At 39.0% G+C, this 13,790-nt stretch overlaps 1 protein-coding gene across 1 annotated transcript in view; it reads left to right on the top strand.

The window, feature by feature from the left end:
- The window catches only part of LOC101447972 (phospholipid-transporting ATPase ABCA3-like), a 310,634-nt gene that overhangs the window by 176,406 nt on the left and 120,438 nt on the right, over positions 1–13,790 (top strand). The gene's annotated exons all lie outside the window — the stretch shown is intronic.

The following is a 13,790-nucleotide window of genomic DNA, read 5'->3' as shown; positions in this document are numbered from 1 at the left end:
AATAAAGGAAACCAGAATTTGAAAGAGTTCTACAAATCAAATAACTATACAACAGAAATGTGACCAACGGAGATAGAGAAGGAAGAGAAACTGCATCATTTGAACTATATTTACTCTGTAAATCTGAAAATTATTTCTTTTTTTCTTTTAATTACTCTTACCAATAATCTTACTTTCAACATTCTCCTTCAACCCTCTCTCCTGTTTTTTCCTTTCAACCTGAAGAATTCCCTTTAGTATTTCTTGAAGGGAACTCTTGTTGACAAGTTCTCTCACTTTCTGTTTATCTCTGAATAAACTCCTCCTCAGTATTGAATGACAATTTTTCTGGATATAGAACTCTTGGCTGGCAATTTCTTTTTCTTTCAGTCCTGTAACTACATCATACCACTGCCCTCTTGCCTCCATGTTTTCAGAATAAGAAATCAGCACTTAATCTTACTGAGTATCCTTTATATGTAATAGATCTCTTTTCACTTGCTGCTTTCAGAATTCAGTCTTTGTCTTGCACTTTTAACAATCTTTTAAATATATGTCTTGGGGTAGGCCTCCTGGGATTTACTGTGCTTGGCATACTCTTTGCTTCTTGAACATGTGTATTCATGTCCCTCATAAGAGTTGGGAAATTTTTGGCAATTATTTTCTCAAACTCCTACTGCCTGCTTTCCCTTCTCTTCTCCCTCTGGGATGCCCATAATTCATATGTTTGTGTGTTTCATGTTGTCATTCAATTCTCTAAGTACCTGCTGAATTTTTTTCCTTATTTTTTTTTTTTGTCTATATGTTCTACTATCTGTGTAATTTTGCATGTCCTATCTTCTACATCACTAATTCTTTCCTCTTCCTGTTCAAATATACTGTTATATTCCTATACTGTATCTTTTTATGTATGTTTACAATTTCTTCTGTATATTCCTCCAGTGTCTTCTTCATATCCTTTATCTCTTCTTTCATTTCATTGAATTGATTAAGGATATTTGTTTGGATATCCTTGATTAGTTGTTCCACATTTTGCATCTCCTCCTGCTTTTTTTATTTATTAGACTGGGCCATGACTTCCTGTTTCTTAGTATGGCTTCTAATTTTTTGGTGATGTCTAGGCATCTGTTTATCTTGATGGACTTATTCAGTTGTTTACTTTCTCTTTCTAGTCTAGGGTTTTATCCTTGTTTTTTTTTGTTAGGAGTCCTCTTTATCACTTGGTTCCACTTATTCCATATCCTTGTACTTCCCGATGTTCAATGGGAAAAAAATTAGATCCACAAGAAAGGAAAGAAAGAAGAGAAAGAAGAGGAAAAATTGAAAAAAAAGGAAGAATAAAGAACAAAAGAGATGGAAACTATAAATAATAAGGGGGAAATAGTAAACAGGAATAAAAATTGTATAAAGTTGAAAAAAAGAAACAGGAAAAAGAAAAGAAAAAGCAGATAAGTGAGAAGAAAAGAAAGACAAAACAGGGAAAGGCAGAAAGGAAGAAAAGAAAAGAGGGAAAATGGAAGAAAAAAATAAGAGGAAGGAAAGGGAAAAAAACAAAAAGGGATAAACTAATAATAAAAGATAAAAAGGGAGGAAAAAGGGAAAAAGGTCAGAAATGGGAAGAGAAGAAAGAAAAGAAAAATAGGACAAGAAGAAATGACAATAAGGAAGAGAATAGAAAAAGGAAACAAAAATCCAAATATCCCTCTCAGACCACCAGGGCTAGCTAGGCTCCTCCTCTCAGGATGCCTGTTTTGGCCAATCAAGCACCCCCCCCCCCAACAAAACAAAGCAAAATAAAACAGTCCTCCTCAGGTGACCAGGGACTCCTCTCCAGCTCCATGTACCTGCCAATCAATCACTTCACAGCCAGCCTCTCAACTAGTACCCGGATGAAGAAGAAAAAAAAAGGAAATAAGGAAAAAGAAGAACCTCCAGCTATGTTCCCTCAACTCTCCCCATGTCTCCCTTAGCCTAAGCAGGCTGGGTACAGGCCTGCCTGTGGGATCACTCCTCAGCAGCTACTATCTCCCCCAAAACCAGCTGTGTGGCTCCCCTCCCCAAAGGTAGGTTGGGCAGTTTTATGCTCCCTTCTTTTCCATGCTGGTTGGGCAGCTCCCTTTCCCCCTGATTCCCAGCTGGGACCCTCCCTCTCCAGCACCTTCTGTAATTGCCCCCACAATACCTCAGTTTCCCTTATGCCCAGTAAGCCTGCCTACCTTCCCAGGGTTTCTAGAGGAATAGTGCAGCCTGCTGTTCCCTACTCTGCTATCTTGGATCCCCTAGAAATTTATTGACAAGCATCAGCATTGAGCAGTGTGATCAGGCAGTTGAGTAAAACTAAGACCCTAGCATAAGCTGAAGTGAAAGTGAAATATCATGGAGAACTAAAAGATGCTACTGGAGATATGGTTTAGATGAAGCAAAGGTGGAAGCCAGGTATTATGTTAGTAGCTTAGCACAGGGTGGTAGTTGTGATCCATCTGGAACTATAGACTGTATCTGAAGGAGACATTGATAAAGTACTTGTTTAAACTTATTATACTAATCTGCCTATCTTGATTCACTTAGACACAGGTTTCATTCTCAGAAAAGATGGAAACTACATACTAAAATTAAGTCTAGAAAAGGATATGGAAGGATGTGAATGGACTTGGAAGAGAGAAATAAGAAGCTCCAAGAAGTGAACAACTAGGTGTGGATTTGGGAGCTATATTCCAGATGTGAAACAAAGAGCTCAGTACAGAATAAAATGAAAATCATGAAGTTAGGAAAGAGTATGTTTGCCCAGAATGAAGTTTTCTCTTAACAGGGAGAGTTTTAAACTAATAAATGGGGAGGGAGAAGAATTACAAAAACAAACAAAACTATGGTTCCAGTTATTTCAATGTATAATATTAAAAGAATGAAATGGTGGTTAAGTTCTTAGTGATATACGTTCCAGCTAAATTTTTAATAGCTAACAAGAATTGAACACATACTTTCTACCATATATTGTTCTAATATGTATTTGTTTGCCTAAAAATAATAGGAAAGAGAAAAAGAAACATTTTAATGGCATATACTTTTATTCCAATTATTTGAAAGTATCTCCTAAGGAAAATAACCTTTAAACTTTAAAACAATGTTGTGACTTGTTTTAAACTTGTTAGAATGAAATTTAAGTACAGAATATTGCAATGGAATGATATGCAGCATTCCAAATGAATAGACATGTGTATACATCTGATAAAGGTTCATGAAGTTGAAAGTGGAAACAGTGGAAGACCAGTGTGTGACAGCAGGAGGAGAGAGAAACAAATTATATATTAATGTATGAATCCCATGCCAAAGTGATGAAATGCATAATATATTCCTGATACAATGCTTAAACAAGATGACATAGAAAAGAGGACAGTTCAAGTGTGGACTTTTAATATATGTCTTATTTACCTCAGCAGTTAAACCTCCTTGAAGAAGGAGGAAATGAAAAAGAAACTGCTTCTTTGAATCTAACTCTGATAATCAAGAAAACGTTGTTTGAAGAACAAAAAATATGTCAATGCCTTGGGGAATTTGCCATTTCATATAAACTTTATAGCAACAAAGAAGGAAGGAACCTGGTAAATCTAGACACATGCCAAAATTAAATTGTTATGTATATATAAAAGCAAGATTCCATAGCAGGTCTCTTTGAAAGGAAAGATAACTCAAGTATTTGGAAACTTCAGCTATGAGGTTCAGACCACAAGATCCCAAGGATAAAGAAAATAAAGTTACATGTAAAATCCAACATCTAAGGAGAAATATGAGAGGCTGACATAGAATATCATCAGGAAGTTTAACATCCCAATCTGTTATTCAAAGGTACAGGCATACTTTAGAGACACTGTGGGTTCAGTTCCAGAACACTGTAATAAAGCAAATATTTCAATAAAGCAAGTCACACAATTTTTTTTGTTTCCCAGTGCGTATGAAATTTAGGTTTACACTATACTGTAGTCTGCTAAGTGCACAATACCATTATGTCTAAATGTGTATGTACCTTATTTATAAAATGCTTTATTGCTAAAAAATGCTAATCATCATGTGAGACTTCAGCAGTTCATATCCTCAGTGTCAATGGCTGCTGACTGATCAGGATGGTGGCTGCTGTAGATTGGGGTGGCTGTGGCAATTTCTTGAAACGACAACAATGAAGTTTACTGTGTTGACTGACTCTTCCTTTCACAAAAGATTTACCTGTAAATATGTTTGATAGCATTTTATGCACAGTAGAATTAATTTCAAAAGTGAAGTTAATCTCAAAACCTGCCACTGCTTTATCAACTCAGTTTATGTAATTCTAAATCCTTTCTTGTCATTTCAAGTGTTTACAACATTTTCACCAGGAGTAGATTCCGTCACAAGAAACCACTTTCTTTGCTCATCCATAAGATCAACTTCTCATCTGTTGAAATTTTATCATGAGATTGCAGCAATTCACTTCTAATTCTAGTTATCTCGCTATTTCTACTACATCTGCACTTCTTCCACTGAAGCCTTGAATCCCTCAAAGTCATCCAAGAGGCTTGGAATCAACCTCTTTCAAACTCCTATTAATGTTGATATTTAGACTTGCTCCCATGAACCACAAATGTTCTTAATAGCATCTAGAATGCTGGATCCTTACCAGAAGATTTTGAGTTTAGTTGCCCAGATCCATCAGAGAAATCACTGTCTATGGTGACTATAGCACTATGAAATGTATTTCTTCAATAATAAAATTTGAAAGTCAAAATGACTCCTTTATCCATGGGCTGTAGAATGAATATTGTGTTAGTAGGTATGAAAACATTAATCTCATTGTACCTCTCCATCAGGGCTCTTGGACGACCAGGTAGATTGTCAATGAATAGTACTATTTTGAAAGGAATCTTTTTTTCTGAGAAGTAAGTCTCAACAATTGGCTTAAAATATTCAGTAAACGACATTGTACACAGATGTGCTGTCATACAGCCCTTGTTTCATTGATAAAGCAGAGGCAGAGTAGATTTAGTATACTTCTTAAGGGCCCTAAGTCTTTTTTTTTTTTAAGATTTTTTTTTAAATTTCTCTCCCCTCCCCCCCCCACCCAGTTGTCTGTTCTCTGTGTCTATTTGCTGCATGTTCTTCTTTGTCCACTTCTGTTGTCAGTGGCATGGGATTCTGTGTTACTTTTTGTTGCATCATCTTGCTGCATCAACTCTCCATGTGGGCGGTGCCATTCCTGGGCAGGCTGAACTTTCTTTCGTGCTGGGCAGCTCTCCTTACAGGGTGCACTCCTTGCACGTGGGGCTCCCCTACACGAGGACACCCCTGCGTGGCAGGGTACTCCTTGTGCACATCAGCACTGCACATGGGCCAGCTCCACACAGGTCAAGGAGGCCCGGGGTTTGAACCACAGACCTCCCCTGTGGTAGATGGACGCCCTAACCACTGGGCAAGTCCGCTTCCCCCTAGGCCTTTTTTGAATGGTAAATGAGCATTAGCTTCAAGTTACAGTCACCAGCTGCATTAGCACCTAGCAAAAGACTCAGCCTTTCCTTTAAATGTTGAAGCCAGACATTTTACTTCTCCCTAGCTATGGAAGTCCTAGATGGTATCTTCTTCCCATAGAAGGCTCTTTCATCTACATTGAAAATCTGTTGTGCCACCTTCATCAATTATTTTAGCTGGATCTTCTAAATAACTTGCTGCGGTTTCTACATCAGCAATTGCAGCTTCACTTTGCATTTTTATTTTACAGAGAGGGCTTCTTTCCTTAAACAGCATCAGCCAACAATGCTAGCTTCAAACTATCCTTCTGCAGCTTCCTCACCTCTTAGCCTTTGTAGAATTGAAGAGTTTAGGGTCTTGCTCTGGATTAGGCTTTTTGGCTGCTTTCATCTATCCAGACCACTAAAACTTTCTCCATGTAAGCAATAAGGCTCTTTTGCTTTCTTATAATTTGTGTGTTCACTAGAGTGCACTTTTCATTTTCTTCAAGGCCTAGCTTGTATGCCTTTCGACATGTCTTCCTCATTAAGCTTAATCATTTCTAACTTTTGATGGAAACCGTATTGGAGCTGGCAGAAGAAAGAATCAGTGAACTTGAAGACAAAACACTGAGGAACAGAAAGAAAAAAGAAATACCTAAAGCAAAATAGGCCTCAGTCACTGAGCCACTGCCAAGGACTCAGCAGCCTCATTTCCTGGCACTCCATCCCCCTGCCCACCTTCTACAGGCCATTTTCACCAAGGAAAAGGAATTGCATCATATGTCCACTATCCAGAACCTCCACTCTTTCAACCCGTTTCTTGGTGCACATAAGGGTGATGATCTACTTCCTGCTGGGACTCAAGACTATATCCATATATGAATTCAACAGAGAAACAGCAGGAAGACCTTACCACTGTCCAAAGGCTCACTGATGATTATGGTAAAAAGAAACTAGTGAAGGCATTTAAGAAGAAATTTGCCTGCAATAGTACTAATTGAGCATCCAGAATATGGAGAAGTGATTCAGCTGCACGGTGACCAGTGCAAGAACATATGCCAGTTCCTTGTGGAGATTGGACTGGCTAAGGACGACCAGCTGAAGGTTCATTGGTTTTAAGTGCTTTTGGCTCACTGAAGCTTAAGTGAAGAATTCCTTGCAATGAGTAGAAAATTTCCCTTCTGTCCCTTGTCACAAGTTTAAAAACCTCACAGCTTGTATAATGTAACCATTTTGAGTCTGCTTTTAACTTGGACTAGTGTAACTCCTTCATGCAATAAACTGAAAAGAGCCATGCTGTCCATTATTGAAGTCCCTCATTTAAACAGAGCTCAAGCAGTAGGTGCCTGGCAGTGTCCAGCCTGAAACAAAGCAATTACATGATGTTACAGTCATGCCCAGAGCCCCAAGATCATGGATGCCTATCTTTGGCCAGAAGCTCTTTGGTCCTCCCTCTGCAGAGTTCCCTGCCATGAGAAAATGTCACCACCTGACCAGCCCTCAATGGAGCTGAGAAAAGATGGGATGAGGCAGCCACAGTAGCAGTACCACAAGAGGGGAGCATTTTGGTAACAAAAGAAAGAGCCCAGGAAGTGGCTGTGGCTCAATCATTTGGGCTCCCATCTACCATATGGGAGACCCTGTGTTCACATCCCGGGGCCTCCTTGTGAAGGCAGGCTTGCCTGCACACCACAGAGAGCTGCTGGCCCACAAGCACTGCAGGGCGCTGCTGGCCCACAAGTGCCATGGAGTGCTGCCAGCCCACAAGCACCATGGACAGCCAACTCAGCAAGGTGATGCAACAAAAAAGAGAGACAAGCAAAAACACAGAAGAGTGCACAGTGAATGGACACAGCAGAAAACAAGCAAACTGCAAGGGGGGGGGAATAAATTTTTAAAAAAAATACAGACACAGAAGAATGCACAGTGAATGGACACAGCAGAAAACAAGCAAAAAAAGCCGCAAGGGATGTGGGGAAGAGCCCCTGGTGTCCGCAGGCTGATCAGTGAGCAATGTCTAGTGAGGTGATGCCACCGAGGTCTTTGTTCCTTTTAACCAGGCATAATAGCCTAGCTAAGACTGTCCAAACAAACAACCACCAGAATGTGAGGGCAACCTTCTATCAGAGTTAAAATTTTGACAAGGGAACAAATTTCAAAGTGATGTATCAATCACATAGCTAGCTGTAGAGCTTGCGTTTTATTAGCAACAGCTGCCCAATGCCATATGAAGTATCAGAATTGGTTTTTTGCACCACCACCCCCATTCAGTTTTAATGTTATGTATTGTATTTAAACTCTTTAAATAAAACTTGTTTTCAGAAACAAAAAAAATAAAAGCAAAATAGCCTGAGACAGCTATAGAATAGCATCAGTATATATTCTATGAGAGTCGGAAAAGGAGAGGAAAGAAAGGTGCAGAAGGAATAGCCAAAGAATCAGACTGTCCAAATTTTAAGAAAAGACATGAATATGCACGTACAAGAATCTCAGAGAATACCAAATAGGATGAACATAAAGAAAAATACACTGAGTCATGTATTGATTGCACTATCAAATGCAAAGGACAAAGAGAAAGTTCTGAAAGCTGCAAGAGAAAAGTAATGTGATATATACAAAGGAGTCCCAATATGATTGATTGTTGATTGCTTATCAGAAGCCATGGAGGCAAGGCAAGAAGGCAGTGGGTTAATACTTAAAGTTCTGAAGAAAAACAACTGCCAGCCAAGAATTTTGTTTCTGGTGAGACTCTTTCAAAAATAAGGGAGACAGAGACAACCAGCAAGATGGTGGTGGAGTAAGAAGCTCCTAGAGTCAGTTCCTGCTACAGGGCAGTTAATAAACACCCAGAGCTATCTGGAGCTAGCTGAAGCACCTGTTTGGGGGCTCCAGGAGACCAGAAGAGCATCCTACAACATCCCTGAAGGAATGGAAGGAGGAGACTGCCCATCTGCAAAGAACACTTATAATTAGAGTGCTCCATACCACAGAGGTTGGTGCCTGTCCTCCATCGGAGGCACATGGAACCTCAGGAGCTGTTCCATGACTGGAATTGAAAGCTCCACTTCCCAAAAATGGGGGAGGAAGAGACAGTTGGGCACCTTCAACTACTAATGAATAAATTTGGCAGGCTAAAGTATAATCCTAGGAACAGCTAAAGTTTGAACCTGTCCAAGTCAGAAACAGAAGCTGGTAGCTGCCAGTTTAACTCCACAACTGGCATAACAGGAAGCAGGACTGAAAACCACAGTGCTGGTAGGGACCAGGTTCTTTCCATCCAGATCAGATTGCAGCTCTAGCCTAAGCCCCAGCCTCACCTCCAGCAGGAAGGAAGCTGGAGGGAACTACACCAGCCTCTCCAGGAAATTACTGGCCAAGCCACAGAGGTTGATGATTGTCCTACTTTGGCTGTGCAGGCCACCACAGGAGCTGATCTGTGGCTGGAACTGCAAGCTCCATTTACCAAAAACAGGAGGAGAAAGCTGTTGGCCACTAATTTTGGCTACTGATTAGTAGACTTAGTTGGCTAAGGTATAATGCTAGGAACAGCTAGGGTGTGAACCTATCCAGATCAGAAAGAGGCCAGTGACTGCCATTCTGACTCACTCCCAGGATGTGGGGATGCCCAGCTGACCAAAAATCACAGTGATGGTAGGAATGGGTTCTTTCACCCAGATTGGCCTGCAGCCCTAGGCTAGGCTTCAGCCCCACCTCAGTCAAGGAGGAGGTTGGCGGGCCCTGCAAAAGCCTATCCAGGTAATTGAAGGTATGTTTGGCTGGCACAGACTGAATAACCAGGAGTCTACCAGGGCAACTGCAGTCATCTTGGAAACACTGTATAGATTGCTGCCCACACCTGCAGCTCCATCCCTGCCCCAGGCAGGGGAGAAAGGGGCATGAAGCTGCATCACTCTCTCTGGGCAACTACAGTCTAGTCCTGTATGACTTAGATTATTCCACACAGCTGTGACTCTCTCCCTATCCCTAGTAGAGGAGAAAGTTGGGAGAAGATTCATCAGTCTCTGGGATAATGAGGACAGCCTGAGCCTCCACAGTTTATAGCACCTACTACATCCTTGACTCCTACTGTACAACCAGCAAGGGACAAAGGGCAGGAAGCCCTAAACTACAGAGAAAAACTGCACCCAGAATAAATGCTCCAGTAAGCCAGAAGTCAAGGCACCAACAAAAAATTACAATCCTCACCAAAAAACAGGAAGATATGACACAGTTAAAAGGACAAGGTAAGCCTACAGATGACACAAAGGAGTTGAGACAACTAATCATAGATGTTCAAACAAATCTTCTTAATAAATTCAATGAGATGGCTAAAGAGTAAGGATATTAAGAAGACATTGGCTAAGTGGATGTGATTCTTCTGATAGAGCGTGTGCCTACTATATACAAGGTCCAGAGTTCGATACTCAGGGCCTCCTGGCATGTGTGTTGTGCTGGCCCACACACAGTACTGCCATGTGCAAGAAGTGCCATTCCATCCAGGGATGCCCCCCATGTAGGGGTACCCCACATGCAAGGAGTGCGCCCTGCAAGGAGAGCCACCCCACATGAAAAAAGCACAGCCCACCCAGTAGTGGCACCACATACACGGAGAGCTGATGCACCAGGATGACACAACAAAAAAAAGTGACACAGTTTCCCAATGCCGCATGACAAGAATGCAAGCTGACACAGAAGAACACACAGCGAATGGACACAAAGAGCAGACAATGGGGAGGGGAGGGAGAGGGGAGAGAAATAAATCTTTAAAAAAAAGAAGACATTGGATGAGCACAAAGAAGACTTTTAAAGCATACATAGAAAAATAGCAGATCTTATAGGAATGAAAGGTACAATAAATGAAATTTTAAAAACATTGGAAACATATAATAGCAGATTTCAGGAAGCAGGAGAAAGGATTGCTGAGCTTGAAGAAATGGCCTCTGAAAGTGGACATACAAAAGAACAGATGAAGAAAAGAATGGGAAAAAAATTGAACTAGTCTCAGGGAACTAAATGACAACAGAAGACATGCAAACATACTTGCCATGGGTGTCCCAGAAGGAGAAGAGAAGGGAAAAGGGGCAGAAGGAATATTTGAGGAAATAATGGTAGGAAATTTCCCAGCCCTATTGAAGGAATAGATATCCATGTCCAAGAAGCACAACATGCTCCCATCTGAAAAAAATCTGAATAGATGAAATCCAAGACACATACTAATCAAAATGTCAATTGCCAAAGACAAAGAATTCTGAGAACCTGAGAACAGCAAGAGAAAAACAATACATAACATATAAGGGATACCCAATAAGATTAAGTGCTGATTTCTCACCAGAAACCATGGTGTCAAGAAGACAGTGGTATGATATATTTCAGATACTACAAGAGAAAAACTTCCAACCAAGAATCTTATATCTGGCAAGATTGTCTTTCAAAAATGACTGTGAGATTACAATATTCACAGGTAAACAGAAACAGAGAATGTCTAAGCAAGAGACCAGATTTTCAGGAAATACTAAAGGGTGTGCTAGAGCATGAAAAGAGAGAGAGGGCTAGAAGAGAGTCTAGAAATGAAGATTGTATCAATAAAAGTAACTAAATGTCAAAAGAGTGGTGAAAATAAAATATGACAGGTAAAACTCAAATAGTCAGGAATAAACATAACCAATGATGTAAAGCACTTCTAATAGAAAACTGCAATACAGTGTTAAAAGAAATTTAAAAAGGCCTAAATAACTGGAAGAACATTCCATGCTCATGGATTGGAAGATTAAATATCATTAATATGTCAATTCTACTCAAATTGATATAAAGATTCAAAGCAATCATGATAAAAATTCCACCAGCATTTTTTAATTGAAAATAAAATTATTTATTTGGAAGGGTAAGGGGTCCTGAATAGCCAGAAACATCTTAAAAAGGAAAAGTGAACCCTCATCTCCAGATTTTAAATATTACCTAGCTATATCGGTTAAAACAGTATGGTACTGACATAAAGACAGGCACATAAACCAATGGAACTAAATTGATGGTTCAGAAACAGACCCTCAAGTGATTTTTGACTAGGCTGTCAAACCCACACAGCTCAGACAGAACAGTCCATTCAACAAATGGTGCTGAGAAAACTCGATATCCATAGCCAAAAGTAGGAAAGAGAACTCCTATCTCACACCTTATCCAAAAATTAACTCAAAATGGATCAAAAACCTAAAGATAAAAGCAAGAACCATAAAATGTCTAGAAGAAATTTTAGGAAAATATCTTCAAGACCTGGTGGTAGGTGGTGGATTCTTAAATAAGAGGAGGACTGAGATGGACGACTGATGTTTAATGTATGTATACATTTTAATTAGCTTTACTGTAAAAGTGTGGAAATGCATAGAGTGGATGGTAACCAATAGTGAATAACAGCTAGTTTATAAATGGGGATGTGGCTGAATATGGTTGTCTAGGTATGTAAATGCCAATTGACAGAATGCTTGAGAATAATCTAGGAACTGAATAGCACAGTAAACCAAGAGGTGGATGAAAATTGTGGTTGATGGTACAAATGCAAGGGTGCCCTTTATGAGTAGAGCAAATATATATCACTACTGCAGGGTAGTGGGAATGTGGAGAAGCATGGTAGAAATACAACCTATTTCTAGTGACCTATGGACTGTGGTTAGCAGAAACAATATAATTTCCTTGCATCTATGCCAAAGATGTACTGTGTTGATAATGGGGCAGTATGGAAAATGTGTACCAAAAGTACATAAGGACATGGTAGCAATCAGATGATATTATCTTATTTGTAACTAATGTTCCACCGTGGTGTAGTGTGTTGATAGAGGGGTATTGTTTGGGAATTCTGCACATGTGTATGATTGTATAAGTTTACAACTTCTGTCATAAAAATATATATTTAAGTAATAATAGGGTGGTTGGGGGAAAGATACACCCAATGTAAAATAAGGACTATAATAAGTAGTAAGATTTTGACAATATTCTTTCATAATTTGTAACAAACATCTCACGACAATGCAAGGTGATGGTGGAGGATTGGTGTAGGGGACCCCTGTATGATGTTATGGATGTTTGCTTTGTAAGTTCACAACTTTTACTATACACTTATTATTTATGTATGTTCATATAGGAATGTTATAAAGATAATAATAGGGTGGGTTAGGGGAAGTTCTTTGGCTAGTAGTAATATTTAGACAATGCTCTTTAATCATTAGTTAAAAATGTTTAACAACAATGCAAGCTATTGGTGGTAGGGTGAGTTATGTGAGTCCTGTATGATGTTATATATGTTTGTTTTATAAGTTCACAACTATTACTATTCATTTATTTATATATATTTATGTGTGAGTGATATACTTCAATAATTTTTTTTAATGAGGGAGAGGTTAAGATATTCTCAGATAAAGAAAAGATGAGGGAGTACATCACCATTAGACCTGCCCTACAAACGTTAAAGGGAGTTCTTCAGACTGAAACTAAAGGACACTAGACAGTGATTCAAAGCAGCACAAAGACATTAATATTTGTGGTAAAACTAATCATTTGGATAACCATAAATGCCAGTATTGTTGTAGTGTATTGTTTAGTATGTAACTCCACGTCTTACTTCCTACAGATGCTTAAATACACATCCATAAAAAGTAATGGTCAATCGAGGTTTTGGACATAAAATGTACAAAGATATAAGTGGTAACAAGTACAAAAGAATGGGAAACAGATGGGTATAGGAAAAGCATATGTGCATGCTACTGAAGTTAAGTTGCTATCAAGCCAAATATAATTGTTATATATTTAGGATGTTAAATTCTAACCCCATGGTTAACCATAAGGAAACAGTTGAAAAATATCCAAACAGAAATAAGAAAGCACTCAATAAGGTACAGTACAAGAGAGGAAATAAATATAAAGGCAGGCTTTAATGGAGGTGAGGGATAAAAAAAGGTATAAGACAAAGACTAAATAGCAAAATTGCAGAAAAAGACCTGTATTATAAGTATTGACTTTAAATATAAATGATCAAAGTCTCCAGTTAAAAGGCAGAGATTGGCAGAAAGGATAAAAAAAATATGACCCAACTATATGCTGTCTGCAAAAGTCTCATCTTAAAGTCAAAGATACAAGTAGGAAAATTATATACCAGGTAAGTTGTAACCAAAAGAGTTTTGGGATGGCTATACTAATATTAGATAAAATAGTCTTTAAGTTAAAAAAAAAGTTATAAGGGACAAAAATGGCCACTACATACATAAAAGGGACAATTAACTAGGAAGTTGTAACAATTATAACTATATATGCACCTGACAGCAGAACCCCTAAATATATGAGCAAATACTG

This window comes from Dasypus novemcinctus, chromosome 23, assembly GCF_030445035.2.
Source record: "Dasypus novemcinctus isolate mDasNov1 chromosome 23, mDasNov1.1.hap2, whole genome shotgun sequence".
Taxonomy (NCBI): domain Eukaryota; kingdom Metazoa; phylum Chordata; class Mammalia; order Cingulata; family Dasypodidae; genus Dasypus; species Dasypus novemcinctus.
This window is presented reverse-complemented; position numbering and strand designations above follow the sequence as displayed.